The 23,916-nt window shown below is 42.9% G+C and overlaps 20 non-coding genes across 20 annotated transcripts in view; all 20 read left to right on the top strand.

The window, feature by feature from the left end:
• The first annotated feature begins 16,306 nt into the window (after nucleotides 1-16,306).
• On the top strand, nucleotides 16,307-16,378 carry trnae-uuc (transfer RNA glutamic acid (anticodon UUC)). The gene has a single exon. It is a non-coding gene; the product is annotated as a tRNA-Glu (tRNA).
• Nucleotides 16,379-16,696: 318 nt separating this feature from the next.
• On the top strand, nucleotides 16,697-16,769 carry trnar-acg (transfer RNA arginine (anticodon ACG)). Its single transcript has one exon. It is a non-coding gene; the product is annotated as a tRNA-Arg (tRNA).
• Nucleotides 16,770-17,635: 866 nt separating this feature from the next.
• On the top strand, nucleotides 17,636-17,707 carry trnae-uuc (transfer RNA glutamic acid (anticodon UUC)). Its single transcript has one exon. It is a non-coding gene; the product is annotated as a tRNA-Glu (tRNA).
• A 300-nt stretch (nucleotides 17,708-18,007) lies between these two features.
• Nucleotides 18,008-18,080, top strand: trnar-acg (transfer RNA arginine (anticodon ACG)). The gene has a single exon. It is a non-coding gene; the product is annotated as a tRNA-Arg (tRNA).
• Nucleotides 18,081-18,290: 210 nt separating this feature from the next.
• Nucleotides 18,291-18,362, top strand: trnae-uuc (transfer RNA glutamic acid (anticodon UUC)). Its single transcript has one exon. It is a non-coding gene; the product is annotated as a tRNA-Glu (tRNA).
• A 296-nt stretch (nucleotides 18,363-18,658) lies between these two features.
• On the top strand, nucleotides 18,659-18,731 carry trnar-acg (transfer RNA arginine (anticodon ACG)). The gene has a single exon. It is a non-coding gene; the product is annotated as a tRNA-Arg (tRNA).
• Nucleotides 18,732-18,941: 210 nt separating this feature from the next.
• On the top strand, nucleotides 18,942-19,013 carry trnae-uuc (transfer RNA glutamic acid (anticodon UUC)). The gene has a single exon. It is a non-coding gene; the product is annotated as a tRNA-Glu (tRNA).
• A 302-nt stretch (nucleotides 19,014-19,315) lies between these two features.
• Nucleotides 19,316-19,388, top strand: trnar-acg (transfer RNA arginine (anticodon ACG)). The gene has a single exon. It is a non-coding gene; the product is annotated as a tRNA-Arg (tRNA).
• Nucleotides 19,389-19,599: 211 nt separating this feature from the next.
• Nucleotides 19,600-19,671, top strand: trnae-uuc (transfer RNA glutamic acid (anticodon UUC)). The gene has a single exon. It is a non-coding gene; the product is annotated as a tRNA-Glu (tRNA).
• Nucleotides 19,672-19,973: 302 nt separating this feature from the next.
• trnar-acg (transfer RNA arginine (anticodon ACG)) lies at nucleotides 19,974-20,046 on the top strand. The gene has a single exon. It is a non-coding gene; the product is annotated as a tRNA-Arg (tRNA).
• Nucleotides 20,047-20,258: 212 nt separating this feature from the next.
• trnae-uuc (transfer RNA glutamic acid (anticodon UUC)) lies at nucleotides 20,259-20,330 on the top strand. Its single transcript has one exon. It is a non-coding gene; the product is annotated as a tRNA-Glu (tRNA).
• A 302-nt stretch (nucleotides 20,331-20,632) lies between these two features.
• trnar-acg (transfer RNA arginine (anticodon ACG)) lies at nucleotides 20,633-20,705 on the top strand. Its single transcript has one exon. It is a non-coding gene; the product is annotated as a tRNA-Arg (tRNA).
• A 211-nt stretch (nucleotides 20,706-20,916) lies between these two features.
• trnae-uuc (transfer RNA glutamic acid (anticodon UUC)) lies at nucleotides 20,917-20,988 on the top strand. The gene has a single exon. It is a non-coding gene; the product is annotated as a tRNA-Glu (tRNA).
• A 587-nt stretch (nucleotides 20,989-21,575) lies between these two features.
• Nucleotides 21,576-21,647, top strand: trnae-uuc (transfer RNA glutamic acid (anticodon UUC)). The gene has a single exon. It is a non-coding gene; the product is annotated as a tRNA-Glu (tRNA).
• Nucleotides 21,648-21,949: 302 nt separating this feature from the next.
• On the top strand, nucleotides 21,950-22,022 carry trnar-acg (transfer RNA arginine (anticodon ACG)). Its single transcript has one exon. It is a non-coding gene; the product is annotated as a tRNA-Arg (tRNA).
• Nucleotides 22,023-22,232: 210 nt separating this feature from the next.
• trnae-uuc (transfer RNA glutamic acid (anticodon UUC)) lies at nucleotides 22,233-22,304 on the top strand. Its single transcript has one exon. It is a non-coding gene; the product is annotated as a tRNA-Glu (tRNA).
• A 301-nt stretch (nucleotides 22,305-22,605) lies between these two features.
• Nucleotides 22,606-22,678, top strand: trnar-acg (transfer RNA arginine (anticodon ACG)). The gene has a single exon. It is a non-coding gene; the product is annotated as a tRNA-Arg (tRNA).
• Nucleotides 22,679-23,215: 537 nt separating this feature from the next.
• On the top strand, nucleotides 23,216-23,288 carry trnar-acg (transfer RNA arginine (anticodon ACG)). The gene has a single exon. It is a non-coding gene; the product is annotated as a tRNA-Arg (tRNA).
• A 211-nt stretch (nucleotides 23,289-23,499) lies between these two features.
• trnae-uuc (transfer RNA glutamic acid (anticodon UUC)) lies at nucleotides 23,500-23,571 on the top strand. The gene has a single exon. It is a non-coding gene; the product is annotated as a tRNA-Glu (tRNA).
• Nucleotides 23,572-23,873: 302 nt separating this feature from the next.
• The window catches only part of trnar-acg (transfer RNA arginine (anticodon ACG)), a 73-nt gene continuing 30 nt past the window's right edge, over nucleotides 23,874-23,916 (top strand). The window contains exon 1 of the tRNA in view: nucleotides 23,874-23,916. This exon is cut by the window's right edge and continues 30 nt beyond it. This is a non-coding gene — a tRNA (tRNA-Arg).

The raw sequence follows: 23,916 nt of genomic DNA, 5'->3' as shown, positions 1-23,916 counted from the left end.
TCTGTCTAATCCTGCCATGGGTTTGTAACACCTCATAAAGCAGGTCTTGTCTGCTACGTGAGCTAAAGGACTGGAGACTCATCAACACTGCACATGAATCAGAGCCAAGGCCAACAGTATGGCCAGCTAGTCTCTCCAACACTTCTAGATCAACTACTGGAGGCGGGAGTAGCCGTGGTGGATTTACAGGAATAGCTACCATTGGACTAAACTTCCTTCCATACAGTGCCATCTCCTTCGCCTGTGTATTACCCACCCACCCAAAGCTTCTGTCTTTCCTCATGTTCCCAGCATGCCTGTAAAATCCCTTTCGCAGGATGAGACACCCTATGTTCCTGTAGGTTGACCCAATATTTTTTTGTCAGCTGCTGTCTCCTAATCTGCAATGGCATATACCCCATCTCCACCTGTAGTGCAGCCACTGGGGAGGCCTGAAACACCCCACTACATATTCTGAGTTCTTGCCCCTCTAGCCTTTCTAATGAAGTCTGATCTGCTGAACCATACCCTATACTGCCATAGTCTATTACAGATCAGAACAATGCAACATACATGGTCATCAATGGCGAATACCCAGCACCCCCACTCCTTCCCCATCAGACAGCGCATCACATTTAGCACCTTCTTACACATTACCACCACAATCTCAATGTGTTCTGCTCAGGTCAGTTTAGTGTCAAAGTATATCCCAAGGAACCTGAAGCCCCCTACCCTCTCCAAGTTTCTCCCATATAACATCAAGCATACCTCATCTCCCATCTTCCTCCTGGTAAAGAAAGAACACTGTCTGAGTTCTCTATAGAGAACCTGAATCCCCACACTTCAGGCTCCTATTTTCCCCACTTCCTGTCTGACTGATTTGCCCAAAGTAAATTGCCTGTTACTCAGGCCCAGAAGCCAGGATATGCATATAATTGGTAGCATTGGATAGAAAACACTTTTTGTTTGAAGTTTGTAGAAATGCATGAGACTATAACACAACTGATATGCTAGGAGAAAATCCAAAGAAAACCCAACTGTATTTTTTTTTTTGAGATCCCATGCTCTTCCCTTAGAACAGTGGTCACCAAACTACGGCCCGCGGGCCGGATACGGCCCGTCAGCACATTTGGCCCGGCCCTCTGAACAATACCAGAGACGCTATCGAATTGTTTTCCTATTTGGCCTCCAGAAAAAAAATCCTAGGCCCAGCCCTGTCAAAGAGAGAACGGAATAATGGCGAAAAGGTTAGGTAAGAGAAAAATTGATTCAGAATGCAGGGTATTTAACCTGCAGTGGACAAACGATTATTTTTTTGTTCAATGCAAAGAAAAGGCTGTTTGTCTCATCTGTCAAGAAAGCACTGGAAGCACTGGAAATGCTGAAGGCGGAGTTCGGTGTGCGATTCAGTGAACTACATGTTCATGCAAAAGAAATCCGTCTTTTTCAGAACCCCTTTGTTGCCGACATTGATGAAGCCCAGCCTTCATATCAGTTTGAGTTGGCTGAGTTACAGAACTGTGATGTTCTGAAAGACGCATTCAAGCCCAACAGTCTCATTGACTTCTATGCCGCCCTCCCAAACGACACATATCCAAACATCAAAAAACACGCAATGAAAATGTCCACAGTTTTTGGCAGCACGTATATCTGCGAGAACCTTTTCTCGCATGAAACTGCTGAAAACCCCGATGAGATCAAGATTGACAGATGAACATTTGCATCAGTGCTTGAGACTGGCTGTAACTAGAATGGAACCTGATATTCAACTTCTCACCAGCCAGATGCAGGCCCACAGTTCACACTGATGAACATACATAGGTAAGCTCACTTTTCTGACTTGAATGAGTCATTCTGAGCATAAACAAATATAATCATAATAAAATCTACTGGGATAAAATCCATCTTTACAACCATACTGGTAGTGAAATGTATTGTGCTGTGTAGGTGCTGTATCACTTAGTTCAGTTTCTCAACCTGCTTCTTTTGTGGTTTTCACAGGGAAGTTGATGAGAGAGAGCTGCAAACAGCGGTGTCTACAAGCCTACTGGAACCTACAAAAGGATTATAAGGAAGGAACACAAAAACTTTAAGAGACTGCTCATATGTGTCAGAGAGATTCTGCTCTGACAACTGAGCTGAACTTTTATCTGTTAAGATTGTGCATGGCACGACAGAAAGTTAATGTTCCATGGCTTTTTTTTTCTATGAAGAACCCAGAGAGAGTTATTTAGTTATTATTTATTTCCTGTTTTTTCTGTGAAGAACTCAGAGAGGGTTATTTAGTTATTATTTATTTCATTAATAGTGTTATTATTTGTTTCCTGACTTTTTTTCTGTAAAGAACCTGGAAAGGGTTATTTGGTTGTGTGTGGCTTTCTGGAAAACAATAAATTTAAGCTCCCCTACGATCGTCACACTTTTTCTGTTACAAACTGACACCGGCCCCCCATCAGAGAAGGGAAAAGTTATGTGGCCCTCACAGGAAAAAGTTTGGGGACCCCTGCCTTAGAACGTATAGGGTCAATGTTAAATCCGGCTCCCAGATTGCAATTCCTATGGCTTCCTCTAGATGTCAACAGTCTTTTTTAAGGTTTCAGGCTTGTTTCTTCCCAAACGAGGAAGATTTTTGGCACTGGGAGTCATAGCTGGAAATTAGATTGTGCGCGTGAGTTGAAGAGGACGCACGTCTGATAATTGTACTTTTCTATTGAACATACTTCTTTCCGTATGAAATATTATAGTTTAATTACAGTCTAGCATACCTGAGGATGAAATAGAAATGTAATTTGACTTGTTTTAACAAAGTTTAGTGGTAGCTTTTTGGATTCCTTTGTCTCGATGTTGAATGATTGGATTACTCAAATCGATGGCGCCAACTAAACTGACTTTGTGGGATATCCATAATTTTAATTTATCCATAATTTTAATACATTCAAATCGAATTTGATTTGATTTGTATGTGCCAAAATGTTTAATATCCATAATTGTAATGATTTTAATGATGTTTGAATTACACGCCCTCCAATTTCACCGGAAGTTGTCGACAGGTGTCCCGCTAGCGGGACATCCCAGAGAGGTTTGCCTAGTGCTTTACCTCAAATTGCTTCCTGTACCTTCCTAATTATGGCACTTTTCTTCCCCTCTTCCATAAGGCCCCATCATCTGCAAATAACGACCTCCCAATATCCGTCCATGCCTGAGAGTAAACATCATTGATCATGATTGAGAACAACAGAGAACTAATCACGCTCCTCCGCGGTGTACCGTTATCCACCAGGTAGCTGCCTGACAGAGACTTCCCTAGAAAACAAAAATAGAATGCCCACCCCACATCACACCCTGACCTAACCAAATAGAGAAATAAAACGGCTCTCTAAGGTCAGGGCATGACACACAGCTGTTATTGCTGCCAAAGGTGATTGTAACACAAGGGTGTGAATACTTATGTAAATTAGATATTTATGTATTTAATTCTCAATAACTTTGCTACATTTTCTAAAAACATGTTTTCACTTATTTTTACAATATGGGGTATTGTTTGTAGAAAAAAAATATTTAATGAATTTTGAGTTCAGGCGGTAACACAACAAAGTGTGGAATAGGTCAAGGGGTGTAAATAATTTCTGAAGGCAATATAATCATGATCTTAGAATGCAATTTGTTTAATCAGATGGGTCTGCTAGGGATGGGGAAAAAAGTGTGACACCACTTCAGCCCCCGAGGACTCGAGTTGCCCATCCCTGGTCTAGGGGCTATGTAGCTTATTATCTGTCATGTTAGGAGTTGTGTTGCGCTGTTATGTGGACACTTGAATGTATCTTTACAGTTGAGCTTCCCTGGTCGAAACTTTAAACTCCCCCCCCCCCCAAAAAAGAAATATGAATCAGGAACATTTATTCTACTGTCAAAATGGACAACAAAGTGTAAACTTGATGCACCGATACCTCTTGCCATGCGGCAGCAAAGAAAATAGTTCATGGCTTGGGTGGTTGGGGTCTTTAATGATTTTCCGGCCCTTCTTTTCACTCCGCCTAATATAGAGGTCCTGGATGGCAGGGAGCTCAGCCCCAGTATTGTACCGTGCTGTCCGCCTAACCCTTTGTGGAGCTATGCGATTGAAGGCAGTGCTATTGCATACCAAGCAGTGATGCAGGAGGGCCCATGCCAAACTTTTCCAACCTCCTGAGGGGGAAAAGGCACTGTCATGCCTTCTTCACGACTGTGTGTGTAGACCATTTTAAGTTCTTAGTAATTTGAACAGCCAAGACAAGTGTCGATGATTCATGATTTCGACTGGCTGGGAAAAGATGTCAGTCTCGTCCTGACATGTTCATTTTCTAAATAGGACACTGGAGATCGAATTTCAATATTGAAACTATGTTGCAAATATCGAGTCACAGACAGCAACATTTGTACAACCCCGAATCGTTGAATCGTTGTTTTTTTAATCCTTTATTTTCCTTACAGTGACAACCGGAGAGTAGAAAAGCATCAGGCTTCTTCCGACAATCCTCATTCCTCTCACCTCGTAAATCTGTCATCAGTATGCATAACTTTTTAATATGAAAACCCGCCTCTTTTTGTCCAATTGCTCACCTGGCAGGTAGCCTAGCGGTTACAGAGTTGAGCCAGCAACTGGAGGGTTGTCTCTGACATGAAAAATCTTGTGGGAAGTGAACTGGCAACCAAAGGGTTGCTGGTGTCAAATTCTAGATTACCTGCTGTTGTGCCCTTGAACAAGGCACTTAACCCCCCACAACAACAGCTGCTCAGTGTGACAGTCCCCTGCACCTCTCCAAAAACCTGTATGTGTGTCTTTAGGAGCGGTTGGGTTAAAAGCAGAAGTCATATTTCGTTTGTACCTTGTGTACAATTGACAAATAAAGTTATCTTATTCTGACAATCCTTGTTCCTCTCACCCTATAAGTCTATCATCCATAACTTTTTAATATGAAAACCAGTATCCTTTTGTCAAACCGCTCACCCTTGTCAGGATTTGAACTTGTAGAAGGGTAAATGTGTTAAGCCTAAACACCACAGAAGTTAAATCTTGTTTATCTGAAATAATAAAAATGGCTTATTCTATACATTTAACATAAAGTTCACATCGAAAACGTAATGTTAGCTAAGTTGTTTTGATTGTAAATCAAGGAAGTAATTGAAGTAACAGAATTGGAGGAAGACGTGAGAATGACAAATATACTCTAATTGTTGAAAGGCACTTCCATCACACATAAAACAAAATATAAAACAGTTCATCATATAACATTATTACACCACTACATATCTACAATACAAAATGTATACCACCATACAACAATATTACAATGTACGTGTGTGTAGAGTGCATTTGCTGGTGTTTGTGTCTGTACCTGTGTGTGTGTCTCGTCACAGTATCTGCTGTTCCATAAGGTGTATTTGTAGATGTTTTTTTAACCTGATTCTACTGCGTGCATCAGTTACCTGATGTGGAATAGAGTTCCATGTAGTTATGGCTCTATGTAGTACTGTGCGCCTCTCATCGTCTGTTCTGGACTTGGGATTTGTGAATAAACCTGGTGGCATGTCTTGTGTGGTATGCATGGGTGTCCGATCTGTGTGCTTATAGTTTAAACAGACACTTTGGTGAATTCAGCATATCAACACTTCTTACAAAAACAAGTAGTGATGAAGTCAATCTCGCCTCCACTTTGAGCCATGAGAGATATGCATATCATTAATGTTACTTCTAGTCTCTGCTAGGTAAAGCCCCATCGGCCCGAGAATTGAACCCTGTGGCACACCCATATAGACTGTCAGAGGTCCAGACAACAGGCCCTCCGATTTGACACACTGAACTCTATCAGAGAAGTAGTTGGTAAACCAGGCGAGGCAATCATTTGAGAAACCAAGGCTGTCAAGTCTGCCAATAAGAATGTTGTGATTGACAAGAGTCAAAAGCCTTGGCCAGGTCAATGAATACGGCTGCACAGTAATGTCTCTTATCGATGGCGGTTATGATGTCGTTTAGAACCTTGAGCGTGGCTGAGGTGCACCTATGACCAGCTCTGAAACCAGATTGTATAGTGGAGAAGGTATGGTGGGATACAAAATGGTCAGTAATCTGTTTGTTAACTTGGCTTTCGAAGACCTTAGAAAGACAGGGTAGGATAGATATAGGTCTGTAGCAGTTTGGGTCTAGAGCAGTGGTCACCAAACTACGGCCCGCGGGCCGGATACGGCCCGTCAGCACATTTGGCCCGGCCCTCTGAACAATACCAGAGACGCTATCGAATTGTTTTCCTATTTGGCCTCCAGAAAAAAAATCCTAGGCCCGGCCCTGTCAAAGAGAGAACGGAATAATGGCGAAAAGGTTAGGTAAGAGAAAAATTGATTCAGAATGCAGGGTATTTAACCTGCAGTGGACAAACTATTATTTTTTTGTTCAATGCAAAGAAAAGGCTGTTTGTCTCATCTGTCAAGAGACGGTGGTGGTATTCAAAGAATACAATCTTCGCCGACACTATGAATCCCGTCACAAAGACAAGTACGATAGCTTGCAAGGCCAAATACGAGCAGACAAACTCTCAAAGCTAAAAAGTGGACTACTATCTCAGCAGAATACATTTGTACGCCAAGCTCAGCTGAACCAGGCATCCGTTTGCGACTCATTTGCGACATGTATTCACACATAAAAGCATTTGAGGTGAAATTAGCGCTGCTTTTGGAACAAGTGAAAAAGCGCAACTTCGTCCATCTTCCTGCTACCCAAAACCTGTCGACAGAGAACCCAGCGGTCCCGTTCCCAGCTGAAAAGTGCGTGGAAGCACTGGAAATGCTGAAGGCGGAGTTCGGTGTGCGATTCAGTGAACTACATGTTCATGCAAAAGAAATCCGTCTTTTTCAGAACCCCTTTGTTGCCGACATTGATGAAGCCCAGCCTTCATATCAGTTTGAGTTGGCTGAGTTACAGAACTGTGATGTTCTGAAAGACGCATTCAAGCCCAACAGTCTCATTGACTTCTATGCCGCCCTCCCAAACGACACATATCCAAACATCAAAAAACACGCAATGAAAATGTCCACAGTTTTTGGCAGCACGTATATCTGCGAGAACCTTTTCTCGCATGAAACTGCTGAAAACCCCGATGAGATCAAGATTAACAGATGAACATTTGCATCAGTGCTTGAGACTGGCTGTAACTAGAATGGAACCTGATATTCAACTTCTCACCAGCCAGATGCAGGCCCACAGTTCACACTGATGAACATACATAGGTAAGCTCACTTTTCTGACTTGAATGAGTCATTCTGAGCATAAACAAATATAATCATAATAAAATCTACTGGGATAAAATCCATCTTTACAACCATACTGGTAGTGAAATGTATTGTGCTGTGTAGGTGCTGTATCACTTAGTTCAGTTTCTCAACCTGCTTCTTTTGTGGTTTTCACAGGGAAGTTGATGAGAGAGAGCTGCAAACAGCGGTGTCTACAAGCCTACTGGAACCTACAAAAGGATTATAAGGAAGGAACACAAGAACTTTAAGAGACTGCTCATATGTGTCAGAGAGATTCTGCTCTGACAACTGAGCTGAACTTTTATCTGTTAAGATTGTGCATGGCACGACAGAAAGTTAATGTACCATGGCTTTTTTTTCTATGAAGAACCCAGAGAGAGTTATTTAGTTATTATTTATTTCCTGTTTTTTCTGTGAAGAACTCAGAGAGGGTTATTTAGTTATTATTTATTTCATTAATAGTGTTATTATTTGTTTCCTGACTTTTTTTCTGTAAAGAACCTGGAAAGGGTTATTTGGTTGTGTGTGGCTTTCTGGAAAACAATAAATTTAAGCTCCCCTACGATCGTCACACTTTTTCTGTTACAAACTGACACCGGCCCCCCATCAGAGAAGGGAAAAGTTATGTGGCCCTCACAGGAAAAAGTTTGGGGACCCCTGGTCTAGAGTGTCACCCCCTTTGAAGAGGGGAATGACCGCGGCAGCTTTCCAATCTTTGGGAATCTCAGACGATACGAAAGAGAGTTTGAACAGGCTAGTAATAGGGGTTGCAACACTTTCGGCAGATCATTTTAGAAAGAGAGGGTCCAGATTGTCTAGCCCAGCTGATTTGTAGGGGTCCAGATTTTGTAGCTCTTTCAGAACATCAGCTATCTGGATTTGGTTAAAGGAGAAATGGTGGGGGCTTTGGCGGGTTTCTGTGGAGGGTGCCGGGCAGTTGACCGGGGTAGGGGTAGCCATGTGGAAAGCATGCCCAGCTGTAGAGAAATGCTTAATGAAATTCTCAATTATAGTGGATTTATCAGTGGTGACAGTGTTTCCTAGCCTCAGAGCAGTGGGCAGCTTGGAGGAGGTGCTCTTATTCTCCATGGAATTTACAGAACTGTCCCAGAACTTTTTTGAGTTAGTACTACAGGATGCATATTTCTGTTTGAAAAAGCTTGCCTTAGCTTTTTTAACTACCTGTGTATATTTGTTCCTAACTTCCCTGAAAAGTTGCATATCAAGGGGGCTATTCGATGCTAATGCAGAATGTCACAGGATGTTTTTGTGCTAGTCAAGGGCAGACAGGTCTGGAGTGAACCAAGCACGATATCTATTCCTAGTACTACATTTTTTGAGAGGGGCATGCTTATTTAAGATGGTGATGAAGGCACTTTTAAAGAATAGCCAGGCATCCTCTACTGACGGTATGAGGTCAATGTCATTCCAGGATACTCCGGCCAGGTCGATTAGAAAGGCCTGCTCGCAGAAGTGTTTCAGGGAGCGTTTGACAGTGTTGAGGGGTGGTCGTTTGGTCGCAGACCCATTACGGATGCAGGCAATGAGGCAGTGATCGCCGAGATCTTGATTGAAAACAGCAGAGGTGTATTTGGAGGGCGAATTAGTTAGGATGACATCTATGAGGGTGCCCGTGTTTCCTGATTTGGGGTTGTACCTGGTAGGTTCATTGATAATTTGTGTGAGATTGAGGGCATCGAGCTTAGTTTGTAGGATGGCCGGGGTGTTAAGCATGTCCCAGTTTAGGTCACCTTGTAGTACGAGCTCAGAAGATAGATGGGGGGCAATCAATACACATATGGTATCGAGGGCACAGCTAGGGGCAGAGGGAGGTCTATAGCAAGCGGCAACAGTGAGAGACTTGTTTCTGGAAAGGTGAATTTTTAGAAGTAGAAGCTCAAATTGTTTGGGCACAGACTTAGATAGCTTGCAGAGTTCTGTATTACTATCTTTGCAGTAGATTGCAACACCGCCCCCTTTGGCAGTTCTATCTTGGCGGATAACGTTATAGTTAGCAATGGAGATTTCAGGGTTTTTGGTGGTTTTCCTAAGCCAGGATTCAGACACGGCTAAGACATCTGGGTTGGCAGAGTGTGCTAAAGCAGTGAGTAAAACAAACTTAGCCTTGAAACCAAGGCTTTTACGTTAACAGAAGTCAACAAATGAGAGCACCTGGGGGGGTGGGAGTGGAGCTTGGCACTGCAGGACCTGGATTAACCTCCACATCACCAGAGGAACAGAGGAGAAGTAGGATAAGGTTAAGGCTAAAGACTATATGAACTGGCCATCTAGCACTTTCAGAACAGAGAGTAAAAGGAGCAGGTTTCTGGGCACGATAGCATAGATTCAAGGCATAGTGTACAGACAAAGGTAAGGTAGGATGTGAGTACATTGGAGGTAAACCTAGGCATTGAGTAATGAAGAGAGAGATATAGTCTCTAGAGATGTTTAAACCAGGTGATGTCATCGCATATGTAGGAGGTGGAACAACATGGTTGGCTAAGGCATATTGAGCAGGGCTAGAGGCTCTACAGTGAAATAAGACAGTAATCACTAACCAGGACAGTAATGGGCAAGGCATATTGATATTAGAGAGGCATGCGTAGCCAAGTGAACATATGGGTCCAGTGAGTGCTTGGGCTGGCTGGGGACACAGTGATTCAGACAGTTAGCAGGCTGATGCTAACAAGCTAGCAGCTAGTAGACCAGGGCAAGCTAGCATTTAGCAGGCTGGGTTAGCAAGCAAGCAAGCAGTTAGCATGGGCTAGCAGTTACAGACCGGGCAGGTAAGCTAGCAGTTAGTAGACCGGGGCAAGCTAGCAGTTAGCAGGCTGGGTTAGCAAGCAGTTAGCAGGGGCTAGCAGTTAGCAGACCGGGTTAGCAAGCAGTTAGCAAGGGCTAGCAGTTAGCAGACCGGGCAGGCAAGCTAGCAGTTAGCAGACTGGGCCCGGCAAGTTAGCAGTTTGCAGACCGGATTAGCAAGCAGGCAGGTAGCAGGGGCTAGAAAGTTAGCCTTTCGGGGACGTCACGATGGGGGTAGGTCTGTTTTTGCCTCTTCGTGCGGTGACGTCGATAGACCAGTCGTGGAATTAGTAGCTCTAGGTAGCTAGCAGGCCTAGCTGGTTAGCATAATGGGCCTTCAGCGGACGTCCCGCCTGAGTGGACTGCGAAGGAGGTGCTAATGAACATTGTTCAGTGCCTCTGTGTTCAGCTTCTTCAAAAGGTAATGGTATTGTGAGCTTCCGTAGTTTCCCGGTCGATGTAGAGCTCAGAAAAAGGTGGTTGGTGGCAGTACGTCGTGACAACAGCTACAATAGCAGCTAAATCATGTCTAGTGCTACTTGATGCTTAGAGAAGATGGGCAATAATAGTAATGAGCTTTTTTGGTATTCATATAGTCTGGGTCTGTCTTTAGGTTTTGCAAGCTACACCCACCTGATGGCCTTCTGGCACTTGATTGAGCGGGCAGCAGAGACCAGGTTTATAAGAGTCACAAGCACCAATCCATCTGAAACAAGTGTTACTCGATGAAAACCAGTAAGGGACAACTTCATTAAATACAGTACTTATAGAATATTATTTGATCTTACTGTAATTGTTAAACATTATTTACTTTTTGTGTTATGGACAATATATTGTACTAAAACGGTTTTCTTTATGTTCAGACACGGCCATCAATCAACAATTTCTTCTTGTTTTTGACTCATCTGTCTCTGGGTCTGAAGCCGAAGGGTTTGGCCCATCGGTTCAGCATCCACCAATCGTCTCGTGTCATCATTGTATGCTGGATCTGTGAGTGACAAGGAGATCTTCAAGTAGTCTGGAATTATTTCCTTACTCAACTGACATGGCCATTGTGGTGGATGAGGGCTTTCTCGTAGATGACATTGTTCCGTGCAAGGTCTACCGGCCAGCCTTTCTGTCAAGACGCACACAGATGCCAGCGCATGAGGTTAGGGAGACCCAATCCATTGCCAGGTTGAGAGTGCTTGTTGAAAGAATGATCCGCTGAGTAAAGGAACACAAGCTGTATGACACAGTCATCCCCCTAACAATCTCAGGCAGCATCAACCAATTATTTGTAGTGGCATGCTTGTTGGTCAACTATCAAAGCGCTGCTGCGCCTTCTTCACGATGCTGTCTGTGTGAGTGGACCAATTCTGTTTGTCTGTGATGTGTATGCCGAGGAACTTAAAACTTACTACCCTATCCACTACTGTTCCATCGATGTGGATAGGGGGGTGTTCCCTCTGCTGTTTCCTGAAGTCCACAATCATCTCCTTAGTTTTGTTGACGTTGAGTGTGAGGTTATTTTCCTGACACCACACTCCGAGGGCCCTCACCTCCTCCCTGTAGGCCGTCTCGTCGTTGTTGGTAATCAAGCCTACCACTGTTGTGTCGTCCGCAAACTTGATGATTGAGTTGGAGGCGTGCGTGGCCACACAGTCGTGGGTGAACAGGGAGAACAGGAGAGGGCTCAGAACGCACCCTTGTGGGGCCCCAGTGTTGAGGATCAGCGGGGTGGAGATGTTGTTGCCTACCCTCACCACCTGGGGGTGGCCCATCAGGAAGTCCAGTACCCAGTTGCACAGGGCGGGGTCGAGACCCAGGGTCTCAAGCTTGATGACGAGCTTGGAGGGTACTATGGTGTTGAATGCCGAGCTGTAGTCGATGAACAGCATTCTCACATAGGTATTCCTCTTGTCTAGATGGGTTAGGGCAGTGTGCAGTGTGGTTGAGATTGCATCGTCTGTCGACCTATTTGGGCGGTAAGCAAATTGGAGTGGGTCTAGGGTGTCAGGTAGGGTGGAGGTGATATGGTCCTTGACTAGTCTCTCAAAGCACTTCATGATGACGGAAGTGAGTGCTACGGGGCAGTAGTCGTTTAGCTCAGTTACCTTAGCTTTCTTGGGAACAGGAACAATGGTGTCCCTCTTGAAGCATGTGGGAACAGCAGACTGGTATAGGGATTGATTGAATATGTCCGTAAACACACCGGCCAGCTGGTCTGCGCATGCTCTGAGGGCGCGGCTGGGGATGACGTCTGGGCCTGCAGCCTTGCGAGGGTTAACACGTTTAAATGTTTTACTCACCTCGGCTGCAGTGAAGGAGAGTCCGCATGTTTTCGTTGCAGGCCGTGTCAGTGGCACTGTATTGTCCTCAAAGCGGGCAAAAAAGTTATTTAGTCTGCCTGGGAGCAAGACATCCTGGTCCGTGACTGGGCTGGTTTTCTTCTTGTAGTCCGTGATTGACTGAAGACCCTGCCACATACCTCTTGTGCCTGAGCCGTTGAATTGAGATTCTACTTTGTCTCTATACTGACGCTTAGCTTGTTTGATAGCCTTGCGGAGGGAATAGCTGCACTGTTTGTATTCGGTCATGTTACCAGTCACCTTGCCCTGATTAAAAGCAGTGGTTCGCGCTTTCAGTTTCACGCGAATGCTGCCATCAATCCACGGTTTCTGGTTAGGGAATGTTTTAATCGTTGCTATGGGAACGACATCTTCAACGCACTTTCTAATGAACTCGCACACCGAATCAGCGTATTCGTCAATGTTGTTATCTGACGCAATACGAAACATATCCCAGTCCACGTGATGGAAGCAGTCTTGGAATGTGGAATCAGCTTGGTCGGACCAGAGTTGGACAGACCTCAGCATGGGAGCTTCTTGTTTTAGTTTCTGTCTGTAGGCAGGGATCAGCAAAATGGAGTCCTGGTCAGCTTTTCCGAAAGGAGGGCGAGGCAGGGCCTTATATGCGTCGCGGAAGTTAGAATAACAATGATCCAAGGTTTTTCCAGCCCTGGTTGCGCAATCGATATGCTGATACAATTTAGGGAGTCTTGTTTTCAGATTAGCCTTGTTAAAATCACCAGCTACAATGAATGCAGCCTCAGCATGTATGGATTCCAGTTTGCAAAGAGTCAAATAAAGTTTGTTCAGAGCCATCAATGTGTCTGCTTGGGGGGGAATATATACGGCTGTGATTATAATCGAAGAGAATTCTCTTGGTAGATAATGCGGTCGACATTTGATTGTGAGGAATTCTAAATCAGGTGAACAGAAGGATTTGAGTTCCTGTATGTTTCTGTGATCACACCACGTCTCGTTAGCCATAAGGCATACGCCCCCGCCCCTCTTCTTACCAGAAAGATGTTTGTTTCTGTCGGCGCGCTGCGTGGAGAAACCCGCTGGCTGCACCGCCTCCGATAGCGTCTCTCCAGTGAGCCATGTTTCCGTGAAGCAAAGAACGTTACAGTCTCTGATGTCCCTCTGGAATGCTACCCTTGCTCGGATTTCATCAACCTTGTTGTCAAGAGACTGGACATTGGCGAGAAGAATGCTAGGGAGTGGTGCACGATGTGCCCGTATCCGGAGTCTGACCAGAAGACCGCCACGTTTCCCTCTTTTACGGAGTCGTTTTTTTGGGTCACCGGCTGGGATACATTCCGTTGTCCTGGTTGAAAGGCAGAACACAGGATCCGCTTCGCGAAAGTTACTGTGTACAATGGAAGACATGAATAACAGCGAGCAAATATAGCTAGCAAGCATCATTTTTAATCAAGCTAAAGAAAATACATACATTCTCAGGTAGATTCTGTCAACGTTACATCATTTTACGAAGTAACTAGCTTACTACAGTTACTGGTTAAATTAGCTAGCTAGCTAATATGATTGTAGCTAGCTATATCTGTCACTGACTCACCTTCATAGTTGTCTATGTAGCTTCCTATATACATCTTGAACCACTTTTCGTTCTTGCTAGCTGGAGTCTCGGAGGCTGATTTAGCAATTCGATGTACATAATTAATATTAATTTGAGGCAAGTCCTGAAGACACCTAGTAAAAAACTGCAACATAGTGGTAGTAATGTTATATTTGTCGATAACAACTAGACTTTTGTTATATAGTTTGCGTCACCGGAAATTACCACAATGGTAGGAAGTGTGCTTCGAATGTTCGGTCATGGAATGTGCATAAGGGCTATAGTAATTTTCCAAAGTCCCCTTTTGTGGCATCTGACCACACGACTGAACAGTAGATCTTGAGTAATAGGTAGGTCATTGTGATAACAGTTATGAGTGCAGGCACTGCTAGGATTCAATACCAGGCTCTCATGTTGCACCAGCTGAGCCTGACACATCTGCAATGCAGGTTGGCAAGCCTACTCTTTAGAGGAAGTGGATGGCAGTTTGCAAAGTGAGGTGATGCTTTGCCGAATAAAAAGTTTGCCCAACATTGCCCTCGAACCCACATCTCTGAGATTAGAAGTCTCATGCTCCACTGACCGAGCTAACCAGGATGCTCAATCACAAGCTGGCGTTGGACCAAATATCATACAACCATCTTTGTGCAATCATTGGTGATCAGCATTCTGTTTTCTATGGAGCCTGTGGCTCAATCGGTTAGCACACGGTACATATACAGCGATATGCCGAGGTTATGAGAAGCCTCACCAGGAGCAGAGAATTTTCTTGAACCCTCTGCCTGTATATTTCTTGTCCAAAAAAGGAACACTTTCCACTCTATTTAGGAGGACGTTTCCCGAGTAACAGGTAGGTCATTGTGACAACAGTTATGAGTGCAGACGCTGCTAGGATTCTAACACAATCCAGAAAAGGAAACCTTTTAACCCTTTGAGCTAACTCTCAGTTCAGGACACACCACCTTGCGAAACATGTGCCAGTCTTCAATACTGTAGTCCACTCCTAACTCCGAGAACAAACTCCTATTTGTTCTTAACTGACTTGCCGAGTTAAATAAAGGTACAATTTTTAAAAATGTATAGAGTTTCACTCTACAGGATGGGTAATCAAACATATACCCCCATAATTGTTCATTAGACATCAACCCTGGATCTTTCAGTACAGTTGTGTTCTATACACATTTAGAAAACACTTTTTAGGCACCTGATGTATTGCTGATTTATACTCACACCTTTATCGATGTTTTAGGCGTTGTCTTGCTTCCGAGGTTAAGGTCATCACGGGCTTATCAGTATCACTTAACAAATCCACGTTTTCTTTCTTCCTTCTTTACAGTCTTCTGTGGTTTATCTTAAGGTTTCTTGTGTCTTGTAGTGTCCACAGCTCTTACTAATACTCAGGCATACCTACCCTGGAAATTCGTTTTTCATATACAAGCTCCCTAAACAGCTGAGCCATAAGTCTAATACAACATTTCCAAACTGTTACTGTCTGGTTCTCAGAGATTCATGAGGTCACCACCTTGTCGGAGAGAGCATGCATCAAACACATTGTAGCAAGATTTTATATGGGACTTTTCCCCGACCTCTCTGAGAAAAAGATTGAGCTTTTAAAAACTACAGGCATAATTTCAACCAGATTTTTATTGTCCTTTATAGATTCAAAGTGTCTTCCCATATGGTGTAGCGGTTAGAATGACAGGTTTTCCCCCGGGAACCCTGACTTCAACACGTGGTATGGGAAAGAACATCTTGTCATTTGGCACGCACTTGTGTAACAACATATTTTAACTGGCAGCAGTTTCACACAACACAACAATATTCCCTCAGCAACAGCAAATGTGACATGCTACGTAGATTCAAATTATACAAGGCTTTTTAAACGTTGAATATACTTCATGGCTGCATTTCTTGCTCTGCAGTAAAATTCATGCAACAACAGGAGGATCAAATTAAGATATGCATCTGAAACAGAAAACCAAAGAACCTTGTCGGTGACAGACGCTATGACTGTGTACACTGGTCTAGCTGTGACCTGACTTCAGCTTAGCTGTGGGGCCAGTGGCACAATGGATAACGTGTCTGATAACAGATCAAAAGATTGTAGGTTTGACACCAGGCTGCTCGATACTACATTTAATTGACCAAAATCAGGCTGGGAATGATACTGTATACTTTTCATTATTTCTGGCTGTTCTCGATTCAAACAGATTTTGGACTGATTTTATATGGGACTTTTCCCCAACTGAGAAAAAAAGAAGGAGCTTTTAATTACAACAGGCATGATTTCAACATTTATAGATTTGTCTGTGATGTTTTTTTTTTTAAGTAAGTGTCTTCCCATATGGTCTAGCGGTTAGGATTCCTGGTTTTCACCCAGGTGGCCCGGGCTCAACTCCCGGTATGGGAAAGAACATCTTGTCATTTGGGATGCACTTGTGTAACAACAGATACCACATTTTAACTGGCAGCAGTTTCACACAACACAACAATATTCCCTCAGCAACAGCAAATGTGACATGCTACGTAGATTCAAATTATACAAGGCTTTTTAAACGTTGAATATACTTCATGGCTGCATTTCTTGCTCTGCAGTAAAATTAATGCAACAACAGGAGGATCAAATTAAGATATGCATCTGAAACAGAAAACCAAGGAACCTTGTTGTTGACAGACGCTACGACTGTGTACACTGGTCTAGCTGTGACCTGACTTCAGCTTAGACGTGGGGCCAGTGATGCAATGGATAACGTGTCTGACTACGGATCAGAAGATTCTAGGTTCGACTCCTGGCTGGCTCAATACTTTATTTAATTGACTGAAATCAAGCTGGGAATGATACTGTATACCTTTCAGTGCTTCTGGCTGTTCTCACTTCAAACACATTATAGACGGATTTCATCTGGACATTCCCCAACATCTCTGAGAAAAAAGATGTCGCTTTTAAATCCAACAGGCATAATGTCAACATTTAAAGATTTGTCTGTGATGTGTACTCTAAGTATGTGTTTTCCCATATGGTCTCGCAGTTAGGATTCCTGGTTTTCACCCAGGTGGCCAGGGTTCAACTCCAGGTATGTGAAAGAATATCTTGTCGTTAGGTACGCACTTGTGTAACAACAGATGCAGCAGTTTCTCACAACACAACAATACTCTCTCAGCAACAGGAAATGTGACATGTTATGTAGATTCAAATTATACAAGGCTTTTTAAACATTGAATACACTTCATGGCTGCATTTCTTGCTCTGCAGTAAAATTCATGCAACAACAGGAGGATCAAATTAAGATATGCATCTGAAACAGAAACCAAGGAACCTTGTTTTGACAGACGCTATGACTGTGTACACTGGTCTAGCTTTGACCTGACTTCAGCTTAGACGTGGGGCCTGTGGAGCAATGGATAACGTGTCTGACTACGGATCAGAAGATTCTAGGTTCGACTCCTGGCTGGCTCAATACTTTATTTAATTGACTGAAATCAAGCTGGGAATGATACTGTATACCTTTCAGTGCTTCTGGCTGTTCTCACTTCAAACACATTTTAGACGGATTTCATCTAGACATTCCCCAACATCTCTGAGAAAAAAGATGAAGCTTTTAAATCCAACAGGCATAATGTCAACCTTTAAAGATTTGTCTGTGATGTGTATTTTAAGTATGTGTCTTCCCATATGGTCTAGCGGTTAGGATTCCTGGTTTTCACCCAGGTGGCCCGGGTTCAACTCCCGGTATGGGAAAGAATATCTTGTCGTTAGGTACGCACTTGTGTAACAACAGATGCAGCAGTTTCGCACAACACAACAATATTCCCTCATCAACAGGAAATGTGACATGTTATGTAGATTCAAATTATACAAGGCTTTTTAAACGTTGAATACACTTCATGGCTGCATTTCTTGCTCTGCAGTAAAATTCATGCAACAACAGGAGGATCAAATTAAGATATGCATCTGAAACAGAAACCAAGGAACCTTGTTTTGACAGACGCTATGACTGTGTACACTGGTCTAGCTTGACCTGACTTCAGTTTAGATGTGGGGCCAGTGGCGCAATGGATAACGTGTCTGACTACGGATCAGAAGATTCTAGGTTCGACTCCTGGCTGGCTCAATACTTTATTTAATTGACTGAAATCAAGCTGGGAATGATACTGTATACCTTTCAGTGCTTCTGGCTGATCTCACTTCAAACACATTTTAGACGGATTTCATCTGGACATTCCCCAACATCTCTGAGAAAAAAGATGAAGCTTTTAAATCCAACAGGCATAATGTCAACATTTAAAGATTTGTCTGTGATGTGTATTTTAAGTATGTGTCTTCCCATATGGTCTAGCGGTTAGGATTCCTGGTTTTCACCCAGGTGGCCCGGGTTCAACTCCCGGTATGGGAAAGAATATCTTGTCGTTAGGTACGCACTTGTGTAACAACAGATGCAGCAGTTTCACAAAACAATATTCCCTCATCAACAGGAAATGTGACATGTTATGTAGATTCAAATTATACAAAGCTTTTTAAACGTTGAATACACTTCATGGCTGCATTTCTTGCTCTGCAGTAAAATTCATGCAACAACAGGAGGATCAAATTAAGATATGCATCTGAAACAGAAACCAAGGAACCTTGTTTTGACAGACGCTATGACTGTGTACACTGGTCTAGCTGTGACCTGACTTCAGTTTAGATGTGGGGCCAGTGGCGCAATGGATAACGTGTCTGACTACGGATCAGAAGATTCTAGGTTCGACTCCTGGCTGGCTCAATACTTTATTTAATTGACTGAAATCAAGCTGGGAATGATACTGTATACCTTTCAGTGCTTCTGGCTGTTCTCACTTCAAACACATTTTAGATGGATTTCATCTAGACATTCCCCAACATCTCTGATAAAAAAGATGGAGCTTTTAAACCCAACAGGCATAATGTCAAAATTTAAAGATTTGTCTGTGATGTGTATTTTAAGTATGTGTCTTCCCATATGGTCTAGCGGTTAGGATTCCTGGTTTTCACCCAGGTGGCCCGGGTTCAACTCCCGGTATGGGAAAGAATATCTTGTCGTTAGGTACGCACTTGTGTAACAACAGATGCAGCAGTTTTGCACAACGCAACAATATTCCCTCATCAACAGGAAATGTGACATGTTATGTAGATTCAAATTATACAAGGCTTTTTAAACATTGAATACACTTCATGGCTGCATTTCTTGCTCTGCAGTAAAATTCATGCAACAACAGGAGGATCAAATTAAGATATGCATCTGAAACAGAAACCAAGGAACCTTGTTGTTGACGGACGCTATGACTGTGTACACTGGTCTAGCTTTGACCTGACTTCAGCTTAGACGTGGGGCCAGTGGCGCAATGGATAACGTGTCTGACTACGGATCAAAAGATTCTAGGTTCGACTCCTGGCTGGCTCAATACTTTATTTAATTGACTGAAATCAAGCTGGGAATGATGCTGTATACCTTTCAGTGCTTCTGGCTGTTCTCACTTCAAACACATTTTAGACGGATTTCATCTAGACATTCCCCAACATCTCTGAGAAAAAAAGATGGAGCTTTTAAACCCAACAGGCATAATGTCAACATTTAAAGATTTGTCTGTGATGTGTATTTTAAGTATGTGTCTTCCCATATGGTCTAGCGGTTAGGATTCCTGGTTTTCACCCAGGTGGCCCGGGTTCAACTCCCGGTATGGGAAAGAATATCTTGTCGTTAGGTACGCACTTGTGTAACAACAGATGCAGCAGTTTTGCACAACGCAACAATATTCCCTCATCAACAGGAAATGTGACATGTTATGTAGATTCAAATTATACAAGGCTTTTTAAACATTGAATACACTTCATGGCTGCATTTCTTGCTCTGCAGTAAAATTCATGCAACAACAGGAGGATCAAATTAAGATATGCATCTGAAACAGAAACCAAGGAACCTTGTTGTTGACAGACGCTATGACTGTGTACACTGGTCTAGCTGTGACCTGACTTCAGCTTAGACGTGGGGCCAGTGGCGCAATGGATAACGTGTCTGACTACGGATCAGAAGATTCTAGGTTCGACTCCTGGCTGGCTCAATACTTTATTTAATTGACTGAAATCAAGCTGGGAATGATACTGTATACCTTTCAGTGCTTCTGGCTGTTCTCACTTCAAACACATTTTAGACGGATTTCATCTAGACATTCCCCAACATCTCTGAGAAAAAAAAGATGGAGCTTTTAAACCCAACAGGCATAATGTCAACATTTAAAGATTTGTCTGTGATGTGTATTTTAAGTATGTGTCTTCCCATATGGTCTAGCGGTTAGGATTCCTGGTTTTCACCCAGGTGGCCCGAGTTCAACTCCCGGTATGGGAAAGAATATCTTGTCTTTAGGTACGCACTTGTGTAACAAAAGGTGCAGCAGTTTCGCACAATACAACAATATTCCCTCATCAACAGGAAATGTGAAATGTTATGTAGATTCAAATTATACAAGGCTTTTTAAACGTTGAATACACTTCATGGCTGCATTTCTTGCTCTGCAGTAAAATTCATGCAACAACAGGAGGATCAAATTAAGATATGCATCTGAAACAGAAACCAAGGAACCTTGTTTTTGACAGACGCTATGACTGTGTACACTGGTCTAGCTGTGACCTGACTTCAGTTTAGATGTGGGGCCAGTGGCGCAATGGATAACGTGTCTGACTACGGATCAGAAGATTCTAGGTTCGACTCCTGGCTGGCTCAATACTTTATTTAATTGATTGAAATCAAGCTGGGAATGATACTGTATACCTTTCAGTGCTTCTGGCTGATCTCACTTCAAACACATTTTAGACGGATTTCATCTGGACATTCCCCAACATCTCTGAGAAAAAAAGATGAAGCTTTTAAATCCAACAGGCATAATGTCAACATTTAAAGATTTGTCTGTGATGTGTATTTTAAGTATGTGTCTTCCCATATGGTCTAGCGGTTAGGATTCCTGGTTTTCACCCAGGTGGCCCGGGTTCAACTCCCGGTATGGGAAAGAATATCTTGTCTTTAGGTACGCACTTGTGTAACAACAGATGCAGCAGTTTTGCACAACACAACAATATTCCCTCATCAACAGGAAATGTGACATGTTATGTAGATTCAAATTATACAAGGCTTTTTAAACGTTGAATACACTTCATGGCTGCATTTCTTGCTCTGCAGTAAAATTCATGCAACAACAGGAGGATCAAATTAAGATATGCATCTGAAACAGAAAACCAAGGAACCTTCTTTTTGACAGACGCTATGACTGTGTACACTGGTCTAGCTGTGACCTGACTTCAGTTTAGATGTGGGGCCAGTGGGGCAATGGATAACGTGTCTGACTACGGATCAGAAGATTCTAGGTTCGACTCCTGGCTGGCTCAATACTTTATTTAATTGATTGAAATCAAGCTGGGAATGATACTGTATACGTTTCAGTGCTTCTGGCTGATCTCACTTCAAACACATTTTAGACGGATTTCATCTGGACATTCCCCAACATCTCTGAGAAAAAAAGATGAAGCTTTTAAATCCAACAGGCATAATGTCAACATTTAAAGATTTGTCTGTGATGTGTATTTTAAGTATGTGTCTTCCCATATGGTCTAGCGGTTAGGATTCCTGGTTTTCACCCAGGTGGCCCGGGTTCAACTCCCGGTATGGGAAAGAATATCTTGTCGTTAGGTACGCACTTGTGTAACAACAGATGCAGCAGTTTCGCACAACACAACAATATTCCCTCATCAACAGGAAATGTGACATGTTATGTAGATTCAAATTATACAAGGCTTTTTAAACGTTGAATACACTTCATGGCTGCATTTCTTGCTCTGCAGTCAAATTCATGCAACAACAGGAGGATCAAATTAAGATATGCATCTGAAACAGAAACCAAGGAACCTTGTTGTTGACAGACGCTATGACTGTGTACACTGGTCTAGCTGTGACCTGACTTCAGCTTTGATGTTAGGCCAGTGGCGCAATGGATAACGTGTCTGACTACGGATCAGAAGATTCTAGGTTCGACTCCTGGCTGGCTCAATACTTTATTTAATTGACTGAAATCAAGCCGGGAATGATACTGTATACCTTTCAGTGCTTCTGGCTGTTCTCACTTCAAACACATTTTAGACGGATTTCATCTCGACATTCCCCAACATCTCTGAGAAAAAAGATGGAGCTTTTAAACCCAACAGGCATAATGTCAACATTTAAAGATTTGTCTGTGATGTGTATTTTAAGTATGTGTCTTCCCATATGGTCTAGCGGTTAGGATTCCTGGTTTTCACCCAGGTGGCCCGGGTTCAACTCCCGGTATGGGAAAGAATATCTTGTCGTTAGGTACGCACTTGTGTAACAACAGATGCAGCAGTTTTGCACAACACAACAATATTCCCTCATCAACAGGAAATGTGACATGTTATGTAGATTCAAATTATACAAGGCTTTTTAAACGTTGAATACACTTCATGGCTGCATTTCTTGCTCTGCAGTAAAATTCATGCAACAACAGGAGGATCAAATTAAGATATGCATCTGAAACAGAAACCAAGGAACCTTGTTTTGACAGACGCTATGACTGTGTACACTGGTCTAGCTGTGACCTGACTTCAGTTTAGATGTGGGGCCAGTGGCGCAATGGATAACGTGTCTGACTACGGATCAGAAGATTCTAGGTTCGACTCCTGGCTGGCTCAATACTTTATTTAATTGACTGAAATCAAGCTGGGAATGATACTGTATACCTTTCAGTGCTTCTGGCTGTTCTCACTTCAAACACATTTTAGACGGATTTCATCTAGACATTCCCCAACATCTCTGAGAAAAAAAGATGGAGCTTTTAAACCCAACAGGCATAATGTCAACATTTAAAGATTTGTCTGTGATGTGTATTTTAAGTATGTGTCTTCCCATATGGTCTAGCGGTTAGCCGGTATGGGAAAGAATATCTTGTCGTTAGGTACGCACTTGTGTAACAACAGATGCAGCAGTTTCACAAAACAATATTCCTTCAGCAACAGGAAATGTGTCATGTAGATTCAAATTATACAAAGCTTTTTCAACGTTGAATACACTTCATGGCTGCATTTCTTGCTCTGCAGTAAAATTCACGCAACAACAGGAGGATCAAATTAAGATATGCATCTGAAACAGAAACCAAGGAACCTTGTTTTGACAGACGCTATGACTGTGTACACTGGTCTAGCTGCTGACCTGACTTCAGTTTAGATGTGGGGCCAGTGGCGCAATGGATAACGTGTCTGACTACGGATCAGAAGATTCTAGGTTCGACTCCTGGCTGGCTCAATACTTTATTTAATTGACTGAAATCAAGCTGGGAATGATACTGTATACCTTTCAGTGCTTCTGGCTGTTCTCACTTCAAACACATTTTAGACGGATTTCATCTAGACATTCCCCAACATCTCTGAGAAAAAAAGATGGAGCTTTTAAACCCAACAGGCATAATGTCAACATTTAAAGATTTGTCTGTGATGTGTATTTTAAGTATGTGTCTTCCCATATGGTCTAGCGGTTAGGATTCCTGGTTTTCACCCAGGTGGCCCGGGTTCAACTCCCGGTATGGGAAAGAATATCTTGTCGTTAGGTACGCACTTGTGTAACAACAGATGCAGCAGTTTTGCACAACACAACAATATTCCCTCATCAACAGGAAATGTGACATGTTATGTAGATTCAAATTATACAAGGCTTTTTAAACGTTGAATACACTTCATGGCTGCATTTCTTGCTCTGCAGTAAAATTCATGCAACAACAGGAGGATCAAATTAAGATATGCATCTGAAACAGAAACCAAGGAACCTTGTTGTTGACAGACGCTATGACTGTGTACACTGGTCTAGCTGTGACCTGACTTCAGCTTAGACGTGGGGCCAGTGGCGCAATGGATAACGTGTCTGACTACGGATCAGA

Source organism: Oncorhynchus keta, chromosome 10 (assembly GCF_023373465.1).
Source record: "Oncorhynchus keta strain PuntledgeMale-10-30-2019 chromosome 10, Oket_V2, whole genome shotgun sequence".
NCBI lineage: Eukaryota > Metazoa > Chordata > Actinopteri > Salmoniformes > Salmonidae > Oncorhynchus > Oncorhynchus keta.
The sequence above is the reverse complement of the archived record's forward strand: the minus strand, read 5'-3'. Positions and strand labels throughout refer to the sequence as shown.